Source organism: Kogia breviceps, chromosome 10 (assembly GCF_026419965.1).
Source record: "Kogia breviceps isolate mKogBre1 chromosome 10, mKogBre1 haplotype 1, whole genome shotgun sequence".
Classification (NCBI taxonomy): Eukaryota; Metazoa; Chordata; class Mammalia; order Artiodactyla; family Physeteridae; genus Kogia; species Kogia breviceps.
The window spans coordinates 67165754-67180568 of NC_081319.1; the positions used below are offsets into that span (position 1 = coordinate 67165754).

General features: G+C 41.1%; 1 protein-coding gene across 1 annotated transcript in view; it reads right to left on the reverse strand.

Annotated features, from left to right (window-relative positions):
* The window catches only part of LRRC1 (leucine rich repeat containing 1), a 138297-nt gene extending 138110 nt beyond the window's left edge, over positions 1 to 187 (reverse strand). The window contains exon 1 of the mRNA XM_067005985.1: positions 52 to 187. The gene's annotated coding sequence lies outside the window, so the exon portion shown is untranslated. The remainder of the gene's footprint in view (positions 1 to 51) is intronic.
* Positions 188 to 14815: the final 14628 nt, after the last annotated feature.

The window sequence follows — 14815 nt, forward strand, 5'->3', positions numbered from 1 at the left end:
CCCAAAACCACTTTCCCTTCCGGGGTCAGGCGGGACCGCCCCGAAGCGTACCTTGCGCGCCGTGGGCGGCCGGAGCCCCAAGGTTCCGTGTGGTTTTGAGGTGTCTCCGCCGCCCTGGCTGCGGCTTTCTTGGCCACTTAAGTGCGCGCTGCTCCAACACCCCACGAAGTGAGCGGGCCGCCCCCGGCGCCGCACGGCACCCCGGCCCCTGCCCTGCCCCTGGTCCTCGGGCACCGCCTGCAGGCTGTGTAGCATCCTCAGTAATCATCGTCTCTGTACACAGTAATAGGAGATCCCTCTCCGCAAACCACCAACATAGGCGTCAGAGAGTCTGCGAGATTCTCACAGATGTGGATGCACCCCATCAGAAGCCCAGATACAAAAACGAGCTGGCAAAGATTCGTTTCTGAGCCCGTTCCAGCCTGGCCAGATGTTGGTCCCTGGCAGGTGAGGAGGGAGGAGCGGGAGAGGTGGGGCAGGTCGCGTGGGGGCTGCCAGCTGAGCATCCTCCATCCGGCTCCTGCGTTTCTGCACCAACTCCTAGTCTCTTGCAAACAGTAGATTGCAGCCCAAGGAGTAGCTGGGGAGGACCCAGGAGGCTCACTACTGGATGATAATGACCATTCCCTTGCCCCTGATTCGTATCAAGGGACTAGGACCAGAACCCTGAACTGACCCTCTTCCTATCTCCGAATAACCAAACTGGCTCCTTCGCAAAGGGTTGCTGACCAGGTGAAAAACCAATCACATTTATGGATTGTTTTTGGGGGGTCTACTCTGACTCCCCACCTGGCCACCCCCCTAGTCCTCACACCTTCTGCTTCATGTGAACTGGGCCTGTGACCTCTGAGTAGACACCACCCAGGCTCTTCCACCCCCACTACTGCCCCCAAACTGCTAAAATCTGGAGCCACGGAATCCGCATTTCTGCAGAAGACTGAAAGCTGAGTGTGCTCCGTGGCCAAAGCAAATCTGGGTCCGAAACTAGTTTTTGCAAGGCATATGTGGTCTCAGTTCCAACCGTGCACCAGACAGTTCTCCTGGGGTGATGGGGGAGAGAAACATTTCATCATTTCAACTCTACTAGGACAGCTTTTCACTTCCCAGTCAGTGAGGACGGGTCCAAGTACCATTGCCTTGTCTGTTTCTACCCTGGCATTATCACCTTAACTCTAATTCAAATCAATCCCTAAACTCCACTGCCCTACCCACTCCACCTTGTCTTTTGTTTGTCCTGGCTGGATTCCTACATTCTCAAGGGAGGCTACCCGGACTTTGAACCTTAGTCACTCTTCCTTCGTTCTTGCATTCCAGAAAACAAACTTTGTGCCACCTTTAGTGGGAGACTGTGGTTCCTGCCTGAGAGCCTGGGTCTGGAACGGTAAGAAAGTCACTGGCCTTGTAAGTTTTCCAACTGCTTAAAAATAATAATAAAAATAGGGCTTCCCTGGTGGCGCATTGGTTGAGAGTCCGCCTGCCAATGCAGGGGATGCGGGTTCGTGCCCCGGTCAGGGAGGATCCCGCGTGCAGCGGAGCGGCTGGGCCCGTGAGCCGTGGCCGCTGGGCATGCGCATCCGGAGCCTGTGCTCCGCGGCGGGAGAGGCCACAGCAGTGAGAGGCCCGCGTACCGCACAAAATAATAATAATAATAATAATAAAGAAGGCGTGGCCCCCCCATCTTAATCTTCTATTGACTTCCAGAGATTATCACACTAGATTAATAACAAACACCAAATGAGTCTTTAAAATTCACATCTCAAGAAGCATTCCCTGTATGCCTCTCCATGGCACTTATACTTCCCTGTGTTAGATTATTTTTGTATCACCTTAATCCCCAAAAGACTGTGACCTTTTGGACATCAGGTACTGTCTCACTTGCTCTGTAGACCCCTACAGCTACCATAGTTCCATATGTACACTGAATGACCGGCTTGTCTTGGCTCTTTGGAAAGTCAGTGGCAGAATTCTTGACTTTCCTCATTTCCAAAGATCTTCCAAGAATCTGAAACATTAGTCTGGTAAGAGAGAAAAAATGAAAACACTTTGCCAAGTGGAGAATTAGGGAAGCAATTCTTTATCCTCCTGAAGAGTTTGAGGGTTTCCCTATTGATATAATTTCTAGTTTCTTTCCCCATATGTATATGATTTGGACTCAAACAAAATTTAAACGACCACAGAAATCTAATTTTTTTGGAATAATGCAATTCATTTTCAGTGTGAACCATTTTTCACATCCATTGGGGCTAGAGAGGTCTGACTTTCAACTCTGGCTCTGCCACCTAATAGCTTTGTTGAACAGGTTGCTTCACTTTTAAAAGCCTCAGTTTTATCAGCACAAATGAGGACAATGGTCCAAGGGTTGTTATCAGGATTAAATAAGATGGTGTTAGTAAAACGCTTAGCATAGTGTCAGGCACACATCTGTTCAATCAATAAATACTCACTATGTACTGGTTTTTCTGTGTAATCAACGCCTGTCTTTGTTTTGGGAGTCACTCACTTTGGAGAAACCAGGCGCCGTGTTGAGCAACCCAATAGAGAGACCCACACGACAGTGAGTGAGTAATCTTGGAAGCCAACCCTCCAGTCTCAGTCACACCTTCAAATGACTGTAGAACCAGCCAATCCCCTAAGTGCAACCTCGTGATAGACCAGGAACCAGGACCACTCAACTAAGCTGCTCCTAGATTCCAAACTCTCAGAAACTGTGTGAAACAAACGTTTGTTATTTTAAGCTGCTAAGATTCGGTGTAATTTGTTACACAGCAACAGATAACTAGTAAATGTACTTACCATGCTCCACACATGGTGCTGCAGGTAGGTTTTGCCCTCATGAAGCTTATACTCTAAGGTTAAGAACGATAAATTCTCCATTAATGGTGTTGTTGTTGTACTATTATTAATTTTTTGACTATGATGGTTGTCATTAATTTCTTTTAAAGTGAAAGTCCAAAGTGATAGCTGGTAAGGTGGGGTAAAATGGGGATTCAGAGGTTTGAGCATGTGAATTTTAAAGGGAGACACCACCCCCATCCACTAAGATGACTAAAAAGAAAAAGATTGACAGTCTCAAATGTTAGTGATATGGAGCAACGGGAACTCAGGCTTTGCTGATGGGGGTGTAAAATGATAAAACCACTTTTGGAAAACAATTTTTAAGTTTTTTTATAAGCATATACCTACCTTAATGATCCAGCCATTCTACCCCTGGGTATTTCCATACAAAACCTTGTTTACAAATGTTGATCGCAATTTTGTTAAAGGTAGCCAAAAACTGGAAACCATCCAAATAGTCATCAACAGATAAATGAATACTACACTGAAACAATGGAATAACAACAGTAAAAAGCAGTTTGTTCCTTTTCTACTACTTTTCTAATGTTACTAATACTTGTAACAATGTGGATGAATTTCAAAAACAGCATGCTTAGCAAAAAAAGCCAGACACAAAAGAGTATATACTATATGATTCCTTTTATATACATATAAATTCTAGAAAATGCAAACTAGTGTAACTGGTACAACCTAGATCACTGGGTACCTGCAGCCAGGGATTGAGGAAGAGATGTGGATAGAAAGATTGATGGCAAAAGGCATGAGAGAACTTTTTGGGATGATGGAAATATTCTACATCTTGATTGTGGTTGTTACGTGGGTGTGTACATTTATTAAACTCATCAAACTGTGTACTTAAAATGGGAACCTTTTATTGTCTAAAATGTATACATAAATAAAATTAATTTTAAAAGTTAACAAATAGTATACAGGTAAACGTACCCAACAGGCAGTTGTAAATTACATCCAGGGCCAAGTCATGTTGTGTTATTTATTTATTGAGTGGCCACTATGTGCCAGTCACTGATCAATTAACTGAGTTCTGGAGGCTGGGAAGTCTAAGATCAAGGCAGTAGATCAGTAGATATGATGTCAGGTGAGGACCTGCTTCCTGGTTCACAAATGATTCTCTTTTCACTGTGTCCTCACACAGTACAAGGGAACAGGGGAGCTCTTTGGGGTCTCTACTATAAGGGCACTAATCCTGTTCATGAGGGTGCCACCCTCATGATCTAATCACCATCCAAAGTCTCTGCCTCCAAATACCATCACATTGGGGATTACATTTCAAAATATAAACTTAGGGGGACACATATTCAGTTTATAGCATTTTATCTTCTCTGCTGGATGGCAGCTGAAATTTTGTGTTATTTTATGCTTAACTGAGATGCTTGAAAACTGAACTACACATGCATAATTAAAGGTCAGCCAGAGATATGGGCAGAGTTTATGCAGAATTTGGAGCATCCACTGTCACTCAATCCTTTCTGAGGTTTCCCCCTCTCACTTCCCAACTGCTGTGGTCACCCCAGCCCTGTCAGACTGCTCTAAACATTAGTTGTTTTCATTTATACAAGAAATATTACCCATTCTGTGCATTAAAGAATAGTGGCTATGCTTGTTAAAACCATGAAAACAGAACCTCACCTAGTGTTATTTCCTCTTTCCAGTGTAGACTCCCCTTCAGTTTCCGCTTGCTTTTGGTCACTGTCCAGGATCTTCAGATAGTTTTTTCTTAATATTTTGTCCAACATTATAACTGTTATCTGTGGGAAGGTTGGTCTGGTAACTTTCCCACTCAGTCATCACGAAAGATAAAACACTATTCCCGGGCTTCCCTGGTGACGCAGTAGTTGAGAGTCCGCCTGCCGATGCAGGGGACACGGGTTCGTGCTCCGGTCTGGGAAGATCCCACATGCCGCGGAGTGGCTAGGCCTGTGAGCCATGGCCGCTGAGCCTGCGCGTCCGGAGCCTGTGCTCTGCAACGGGAGAGGCCACAACAGTGAGAGGCCCGCGTACCGCAAAAAAAAAAAAAAAAAAAAAACCACTATTCCCTGATTTTTATTAATCAGAATCATATATTTATTCAGCTTTACAGGTTGTAATAGTATGTAAACAGTCTAAAATTTCACATCACGAAGACTTAAACTGCTCCTCCATTCAGAGAAGTTACAGATGCGCAGTTTGAGTTCTATCTGCTCTTCTGTTTTTCTCAATCTGATAAATGTGCTCATGATGAGACAAATATTGAACAACATTTTGCCTTGATGGAGATGAGCAAACACTGTCTGTCATGTAGGCTGGTGGAAAAAACTCATAATTTTGCATTGAATTTTTGTACCTGCCACTAACCAGGGATGAGATCTTGGGTGATTCATATTAACCCCGGTATTCATTGTCTTTATTTCTGCAAAAGAGATGAAAAATGCCACCCTCAAAAAGCTGTCAAGAAAACTGTGGATTAATGTAGTGAAAAGAGCTTTCCGTGCCCCAGAAAACTACACATTAGGCATTAGTCACTGTCAGTACTCTTTTCTCAGTTACCAGCCAAAAGAAAGCCTGTCCTGTGAGTACTCCATTTGGGTAAACAATATGTAAATTATTGGATTGGGAGAAGTTAGACTGTAAAGTTTTCAGCATGAAATAGACTATAGCAGAGGAGCCCAGTACAAAGTATAGCACCCACCACTGAATCCATCTTTTTCTCTGCCTCTGTTTCACACCTTCCTTCTCCAGTAAACAGAAACACGTGGGGCGAAGCCTAAAGGAGGCTCATGAGCACGCTTCCTTGGGTTGGGGTGATGATTTCCATTTGTATAATGCTTTTTAGTTTAAAGAGCCATAAGATACACCATCTCACTTGATCAAAATGTATTTTTTAGTCATTTGGATAAACACAGAGCCTTCATTTATTGCTTCATTTGTTTTCCACCTTGATCCACAAAGAATTTAAGAAGAGCATAAAGATTATCCTTTTCTCATATCACTCTTATTTTATAGTTATGGTGCCTACAATATAAATTAAAGAATTATGGACACTAAGTCTTCACTGAAGGCCAAAACCTACTGCATAAAAAGTAAGAGAAAAAGATATCAATGAGCAGAACTGTGTTCTAACAACCAGGGTCATTCAGACAATTCAAATACCACTGCTAATAAAAGTGTGTTGATCAGTTCACTAGAACAAACCTAGAAAGGGTCATGTTTCTCTAGTGAATTTTGCACCATCCATAACAGTGATGTAAACTTGATTGGGGAAATAACACCTTTTAAGCCCTGTCAGAATAAAATGTTGTGAGGTTACTGATAAGGATTTGTGTGTGTGTGTGTGGTACGCGGGCCTCTCACTGTTGTGGCCTCTCCCGTTGCAGAGCACAGGCACCGGACGCACAGGCTCAGTGGCCATGGCTCACGGGCCCAGCCGCTCAGCGGCATGTGGGATCTTCCTGGACCAGGGCACGAACCCGTGTCCCCTGCATCGGCAGGCAGACTCTCAACCACTGTGCCACCAGGGAAGCCCAATAAGTATTATTTTTAATTTTAGTTGTATTAAGGTATAATGGACATACAAAATTGTAAGATATTTAAAGTGTATATCATGGTGATTTGTATACATTGTGAAAGGATTCCTTCATATAGTTAATTAACACATCCATTACCTTACACACTTAGCTCTTTCTTTCTTTTCTTTCTTTTTTTTTTTTTTTGGTAAGAGCATTTATGTTCTAATTTCTTAGCAAATTTTAATTATACAATACAGTGTTATCAGCTATAGACACCATGTTTTACATTAGCTCATAAGACATTCATCTTATAACTGAAAGTTTGTGCCCTTTTACCAAATTCACTCTTTTCTCTCTGCCCCCTGGCAACCACCTTTCTACTCTCTGTTTCTATGAGTTTGACTCTTTTTTTCAGATTCCACATGCAAGTGATACTATGTAGTATTTATCTTTCTCTGTTTGATTTTTGTGTATAAGAAAGGGGTCCAGTTTCATTCTTTTCCATGTGGCTCTCCAGTTTTCCCAGTACCATTTACTGAAGAGTCTATTGTTTCCCCATTTTATATTCTAGGCTCCATTGTAGTAAATCAATTGACCAAATATCCATGGATTTACTTCTGGGCTCTGTATTCTGTTCCTTTGATCTATGTGTCTGTTTTTATACCAATACCATACTGTTTTAATAACTATAGCTTTGTAATATAGTTTGAAATTAGGACACTTGATGCCTTCATCCTCATTCTTCTTTCTCAAGATTGCTCTGACTTTTCAGGGTTTTTTGCAGTTGGATACACATTTTAAGATTGTTTACTCTATTTCTGTGAAAAATTCCATTGGAATTTGATATAGATTGCATTGACTCTGTAGATTGCTTTGGGTAGTATAGACATTTTAACAATATAATTTTTCAAATCCATGAACATGAAATATCTTTCCATTTATTTTTGTCTCGTTCAGTTTCTTTAATCAATGTTTTTTCAGTGTACAGATTTTTCACTACTTTGTTCCTAGGTATTTCATTGTTTCTGATGGCAATTGTAAATGGGATTTCTTTCTTAATTTCTCTTTTTGATAGTTCATTATCAATGAATAGAGACACAACTGATTTTAGTCTATTGATTTTGTAACCTGAAAATGTACCAAATTTTTTATTAGTTCTAACTGTTTTGGTGGAGTTTTTAGAGTTTTCTGTCAATATAACATCATGTCATCTGCAAACAGAGATAGTTTTACATCTTTCTTTCTGATTTGGATGCCGTTTATTTTTTTTCTTGCCTACTTGCTCTGGCTAGATCTTCTAATACTCTATTGAATAAAATGACATCAGTGGGCATCTGGTCTTGTTCTGGATCTTAGGGAAAATTCAGCTTTTCACCATTGAATATTAAGTTAGCTGTGGGTTTATAATATATCGACTTTACTATGTTGAGCTATGTGCCCTATATACCCAGTTCTTTGAGAGCTTTTATTATAAATGAATGTTGAATTTTGTCACATTCTTTTTCTGCATCTATTGAGATAATCATATGATTTTTATACCTTAGTTTGTTAATATGAATGTCTATTTCCTTCCCCAGGTTAAGGACATTTTCAGCTGTTGTTTCTTCAAATAAGTTTTCTGACCATTTCTCTCTCTCTCTTCTCTTCCTGGACCCCTACAATTTGAATATTGGTCCACTTGATGTTTTCCCATAAGTCCCTCAAGTTGTCTTCATTCTTTTTTTCTTTTTGCTCTTCTGATTGGATGAGTTTCTCTGCCCTTTCTTTGAATTCTCTAACTTTTTTCTTCTTTATCTAGTCTGCTCTTGAACTCCTCTATTGAATGTTTCAGTTCGATTATTGTTTTCTTCAGCTCTATTTTTTCTTTTTGGTACTTTGCTATATTCTTTCTTTGTTAAATTTTCACTTTGTTCATGCATTGCTTTCTTGACTACAGTAAGCACATTTCTGACCATTTTTTTGAATTCTTTATCAGGTAAATCACTTACATTTCATTAAGGTCTGCTTCTGGAGTTTTATCATATCTTTGTTTGGAACATACTCTTCTTTTTCTTCATTTTCTTTGACTCTCTGTGCTGAATTCTGCACATTGGGTAAAACAGCCATCTCTCCCAGTCTGGACAGAGTGGTCTTGTGTGAGAGATTAAGCTTATTGCTCAGCCTGACCTGAGATATTTGTTGTCTCTGAAACCTTTTTGATTGTCCAAGCTGCCTTCTTTGTTCTTAGTGGCTCCCAGTAATTGAGGGTATGCCAAGGCCCATTTCAATACAGGTATTTTCTCATTTGCCCAATGTACAGACATCACTCAACTAGTTTCTGGATTTCTTTTAGAGGAAATTGCTCTGTGTGTAACCATAGATTTAGTGTATCCAGAAAAGGAGGTGAGTTTAGGAGACTCCTATGTTGCTGTCTTAGACTGGGACTCTAATGAAGCTTTCTTAAAGAAAAGAAAGATAGGTGTGAACTTCCAGGCTGACATTTACCAAAAAAAAAAAAGCTTTTTAATTGTTTAAGAATACCAGGTAGCTTGTTTTTTCATCTTCCAATTATATTACTAATCAAACAATAAAGAAATATGTCTTATTTATTTATTTACTTATTTATTTAAAAGTACAGTATTTATATTTTAATCCAGTCATATTTCTTTACTTCAGAAACCATCTAGAGGCCTCCTCAATTCTAATTTATTCTTAGTATTTTCCATTAGTGGATCAACTAACAAATCTTTGTTTTCCATTTCCCCCCACAAAACACACGGAAGAAATCTTTCTAAAGAGCATTATCTTGTTGTAAAAAATTTTATTTTCTTAATATGTTGAGTAATTTATAAACAAATGCATTTCTTTTTATTAACTCTACTGGCACCTTAAAAGAGGTAAAAAATTAAAATGTTAGTGTGAAAATATCAGTAAGTAATATTATTATAAGTCTCTCATTTGGATAAGCTGAATCAATTTGTAGGAAGACAACACTACAAGTATATCTGCTATAAGAAAATCAAGCACGAAGATACCTAATCTTATAGCAAACTTCAATGGGGAGATGCTTTCTCTCAATTTTGTTGCTTTGCCAAAAAAGGTTTACTGCAGGATTTAAATGGATCATTATTTTAATGCATTGAAATTGAATTTTACTTACCAAAAAAATTGTTTCATACAATTTTGTAAGTAGACATCTAATGCACAAAGCTAAGTATAACTGTATTAGTCTTGAATATGATTATTATTCAAGACCTGCGCTTGACAGTGAAGACATTACTCTGTGAAAGTCTGGAGCCAATCAGAACATGAACATTCACCAGACAGTTTGAATCTCTCTTAGACCTGCTGTGTAAGAAGAATTGAGGAAAATTCACATTAAAAGCACAACTTGCTAAAATCTACATACATGTATAAGGAAAATTCACTTGATAGGCTTGTTTCATATTTTTTTTAAATTTATTTTATTGAAGTATAGTTGACTTACAATGTTGTGTTAATTTCTGCTGTACAGCAAAGTGATTCAGTTATACATATATAGACATTCTTTTTCACATTCTTTTCCAATACGGTTTACCACAAGATATTGAATATAGTTCCCTGTAATATACAGTAGGCTTGTTTCATATTTTTAAACGTCTTAAGTGATATAGAAAATAACAAACTTCACATTTATAAGGAAAACTTAAACTAATTCTCTTCTAGACCATAAAGTAAAATTATTAACAAAAGCCACTGGATTAGGAATTCAGTGAGTCTCAGTCCTGGCTTTTCAACAAAATAACACTGGACATCAGAGGATTCATCTCTCCTGTGCCTGTTCCTCATCTCTAACCAGAGCAGATTGGATGACAAAGTATTATATATAAGGTCTCTGACAGCTCCTTTTCAAAGGACTATAATTCCTCTTCTGTACAATGTTCTGCTCAGTACACCTTTCAGCAAGAGTAAATGGCACAAAATCCATCATAAGGAAATGATCCTTCACGTTTTCATTTTTGTAAACATTTCTCTTTCAGGGTTCCCAGCCAGTGCAGTTCCATTTTTCTGTTATCACATTTCCTCTTCCCAATGTAACTGTCATCATCAAATCTCTTTGCCTCAGAATAGTCACCTGTTCATCGTCCCTTACATTCTTTTCTTTGTTCATCTGGCTCCTCATTTCTCTCTACTTTACTGAGAAAGAACACTTCAAAGACAGAAATTGTTAAGTTTAATAGAGTGATTGGCTGTCACAGACAGCCCAATAATTACTGTCCCTAATAAAATAGACCCTCAGTAATTACTAGAAACAGAAGAACACAAAGTGTCAAGTTGTTAATTTGACCCTCTTAATCTCCAAGCAAGTCGTATTTATATAAAAGATAGGTTTTTCTACTTGTACAATAAAATGTTAATATTTATAATACTAATTTAGTATTTATGATATGTTTGTCCAGTTACATCATACACAGTTTGGTATTTACATAATCTGTCTTTGAAACCTGAAAGGATGCAACTGTCAAATTTGATCTACATGGTTCCCTCTCGGGAGGCTAATGCATCTAGGCAGTGCCATGGCTAAGGGGCAGCCAGCAGGAGAAAGAGGGAAGAAGAGCCGAGATCATCCAAAGGCAGAACACTTCACCCTGGGGAGGTGGCTGGAGCACACTGTGGCTTAGTTGGGAATAATAAACAAGTTGCCTTCCCAGTGTGGGCTGGGAGTGGTATTTACATGTCACCATGACTACCTTCCTGATCTTTAGGGCTCCCTGAGGAAGGAAGCTGGAGTGTGTGTGTGAGTGTGTGTGTGTGTGTGTGTGTGTGTGTGTGTAGACCAAAGAGAAGGATGTGGAAAATGTACCAGGGAGACAGCCAAAAGGGAAATGGTTCTTAAGAAACAAACCAGGTCAGAGGAAATGTATAATTAGGCTTAGAGTGGGAATTGAAAGTAGCGATGGTGTGATAAGTTGTAACACTATGCAAAAGAAGTCATGATTGTTATTATTTCGTGGGGTATGTTGAAGCTCTTCTGATATAGCCGGTTACGCTGCTTAGCAGTGTTTTTGTTCCCAAAGGGTGTGAGTCTCTTACAGAGGACAGGACTAACTTTCCTATGAAAGTGATGAAATACAACTGGACACATCACAATCCACAGGCCAGCTCTGTAAGACTAAACCACATTGTAGGCAGACTCTCATATGGCCCCAATGATCTCCACATCTCTGCATACAATAGAGGTTCTTGTATTATTCCCTCCTCTTGAGTGTTGGCTGCATTTATTGACTTGCTTCTAAGGAATAAAAAGGCAGCAGAAGTCATGGGATGTCACCTCTGAGATTCAATTATAAAAAGACCATGGCTTCCATCTTAGGTGTCCTGTCCCCTTCTGTCTTAGGTGGCTTGCTCTGGGGGAAGCCAGTGCCATGGCGTGAGACAGCCCTGCAGAGACACCTACATAAAGAAGCTTGGAAGCAGATCTCTTGAAACACGTCAGCAGCCACGTGAGCGAGCTCAGAAGCAGGTTCTCCCCCAGTTGAGCCTTGAGTTGACTGCAGGTCAGCTGACATCTTGACTGCAATCTCAACGGGAGGCTGAGCCAGAACCAACCCAGGAAGCTGTGCCCAGATCCCTGACCCACAGAAACCTGGAGATAATAGATGTGTATTGCTTTAGGCTGCTAAGTTTGGAGTAGTTTGTTGCACAGCCATAGATGACTAATTCAAACCATGACAGGGAACACATAACATAGCTGAAATGCTATATAAGGTGCAGCTGAAGAGTTAGAATCAAGGGAGGCAGGGGATGGGACAGGAGAGATGTGGACGGTGACACAGCTCACGGAGCAGCTGTGTTGTCCTGTGTGCCAGGCAGCTTACAGACACATATGAGGTTATTCTCATTACTCTGGAACACTGGAAACGTTCTCCCCACATCACACATGCATAACCTAAGGTTCAGAAGGGTTAAATAATTTGCCCGACTCTAGGGAAATCCCTGGCGGTCTGGTGATTAAGACTCCGTGCTTTCATTGCTGAGGACCGGGTTCAGTCCCTAGTCAGGGAACTAAGATCCCACAAGCCCCACGGCGCAGTCAATAATAATCATAATAATCATAATAATAACAATAATAATAATTTGCCCAACTCTATAGCGCTAGTAAGTAGCAGACGCTGGTTTTGAACTCTGGTTTGTGAGCAGATATGATACATATACATGAAAGTCCTGCTTCTATTACGCTAGTTGCAATGAATGACACTGGTAATGAGTGAAAAACGCACCCGATTGCACCTTCCAGACACATGCCTCACATTTCACGTGATAAGAGCTGAAGTCGGGTGTGAGCAGATCTCTGCAGGAACATGAATGGTGGTGGTGTGGGGAGGGGATGGAGGAAAGCGCCATGTGGGTTACATAAGACACAACAGCACAGCCTCTGTTACCCCCCACGACGGCTCTGGCTCTGGTATCAGAGTGACATGGGTTCAGACCAATTATTGATTCTATGACCAGGACAGGTTACTTCTTACAGCCATAGTTTCCTTATTGGTACTGATTCAACGAGGCCACGCATAGAAACTGCTTGGCAGAGAGTCAGGCGTATGGCAGACACTTAATAGATGTTCACAACTGATAATACTATTATTATGGTTTTCTCTTCAAATTTGCCTTTCTGTTAATAAATATGTAATTACTAGTACTGCCTTTTATGCTCATTAGTCAGAGTGATTGTTTTTTTAAGGGAGGGAAAACTATTTCCCTACAATAATTGGGTGAGAGAGTTGAGGCGGAAAAAAAAAAAAAAACACTATGAGAAAAGGAAAAGGGAATAAAAACAAAAGGTCTGTGTTTGTGAGATAATGATTGTGAGAACAGTGCAGGGAGCAGAGGCAGGGAGGCATGTGGACTCTGTCTGCAGCGAGCAAAGGCTGCATTTTATCCATCTTCCTATTGTCCTAACACCGTCAGGCCTACGGTCCTTCCATGAATGCACAATGAGCTCTTTCATTCAGCAAACGCTACGCAAACGTGCACCATCACGCTTCCACGAGGGTAGCATCGCAGAGCTTCCGTTCTAATAAGGCAAGAGAGGCAATCAACACGTAATATACAGAGTAAATCTACATACACAAAGCATGAGTACATTTGGAAAGTAATAACCGTGAGAGAGATTTTAAAGCAGGAAAAGGGGCTGGAGAGACCAAAGAAGGGGTCATGCTGCCTCAACCAGGGTGATCAGGGCATTGGTGGCTTCCAAGGCTGCCTTCTGAGTATGGTAGGAGTGGGGAGCCTCTCTGGAGGGGTGCAGCCTGGGTGAGTCCACAGGGGAATGCTGGGGCACGCAGTGCTGGCAAGGCAGCTGGCCAAAGCCAGAAGTGGCACCCCACCAGCTAGGTGGAGGGGGAACCTACCAGTGATCCGGTCCCTAGCAAAAGTTCCACCAGATCCTTGACCCCTTGGCACTCACCCTAAAAGTAGTCAGCGAATCTTTTTCACACATGGACAGGCACTTTTCAACCCGCTGCCTCTGCGCTGGGATTTGGTGCCAGTGAGTATGGCTGTGAAACCTTCAAGAGTGGAGTCTCCACAGACACAGAGAACAGACTTGTGGTTGCCAAGGGGGAGGGAGCGTGGGGGAGGGATGGAGTGGGAGGTTGGGATAAGCAGATGCAAACTGTTATCTATAGGATGGATAAACGACAAGGTCCTACTGTAGAGCACAGGGAACTATATTCAATATCTTGGGATAAACCATAATGGAAAAGAATATAAAAATAATGTATATATATGTATAGCTGAGTCACTTTGCTATATAGCAGAGATTAACACAACATTATAAAACAACTATACTTCAGTTAAAGAAAGACTAAAAAAAAGAGTGGAGTTTCAGTTTCCCACGGCTCCCCCGCCCTCCCATATGTAAGCACCCCTAGTTTTCAAAGCCGCGCGTTATGCAGGCTCATCTTCCATGTGTAGGTCTCCAGGGCCAGGGGGCCCAATGTGGAGCTTGAACACCTTTCTCCTAAGGGAGGACCTCGCCTTTGTGATTTCCCCTCCTGCTTGTGGGTCCCCTCGCTGGGGGTGTGGGTCCAACTAGACCACATCTCTGCCCCTCTTACCCATCTCCATGTGATTTTTTTTGTCTTTATATCCTTAGCTGCGGAAGAGCTGTCCTCCTAGTCTTCAGAGAGAGCTGCTCTCTATGGAGTCGTAGTTTTGGTGTGTCCATGGGAGGAGGTGAGCTCAGGATTTCCCTACTCTGCCATCTTGATCCTGCCTCATACGTTTTTCTGTTTATTCTAACTCACTCTTTTAGATGTATTGTGTGTGTGTGTTTTAGAAATACATTAGCACGATGGTAAATGAATACAGTGTACAAATAAGTAAAAATATATTGGGGGAGTTAAATAAAAAAAGAAAAAGACATGTTTGGGTCTTAAGAAAAAAAAAAAAAACAAGCAATTTGTAGGGTGATACTTAGGCACCATGGAAATATTCTCCAATGACCTTTCACCTAG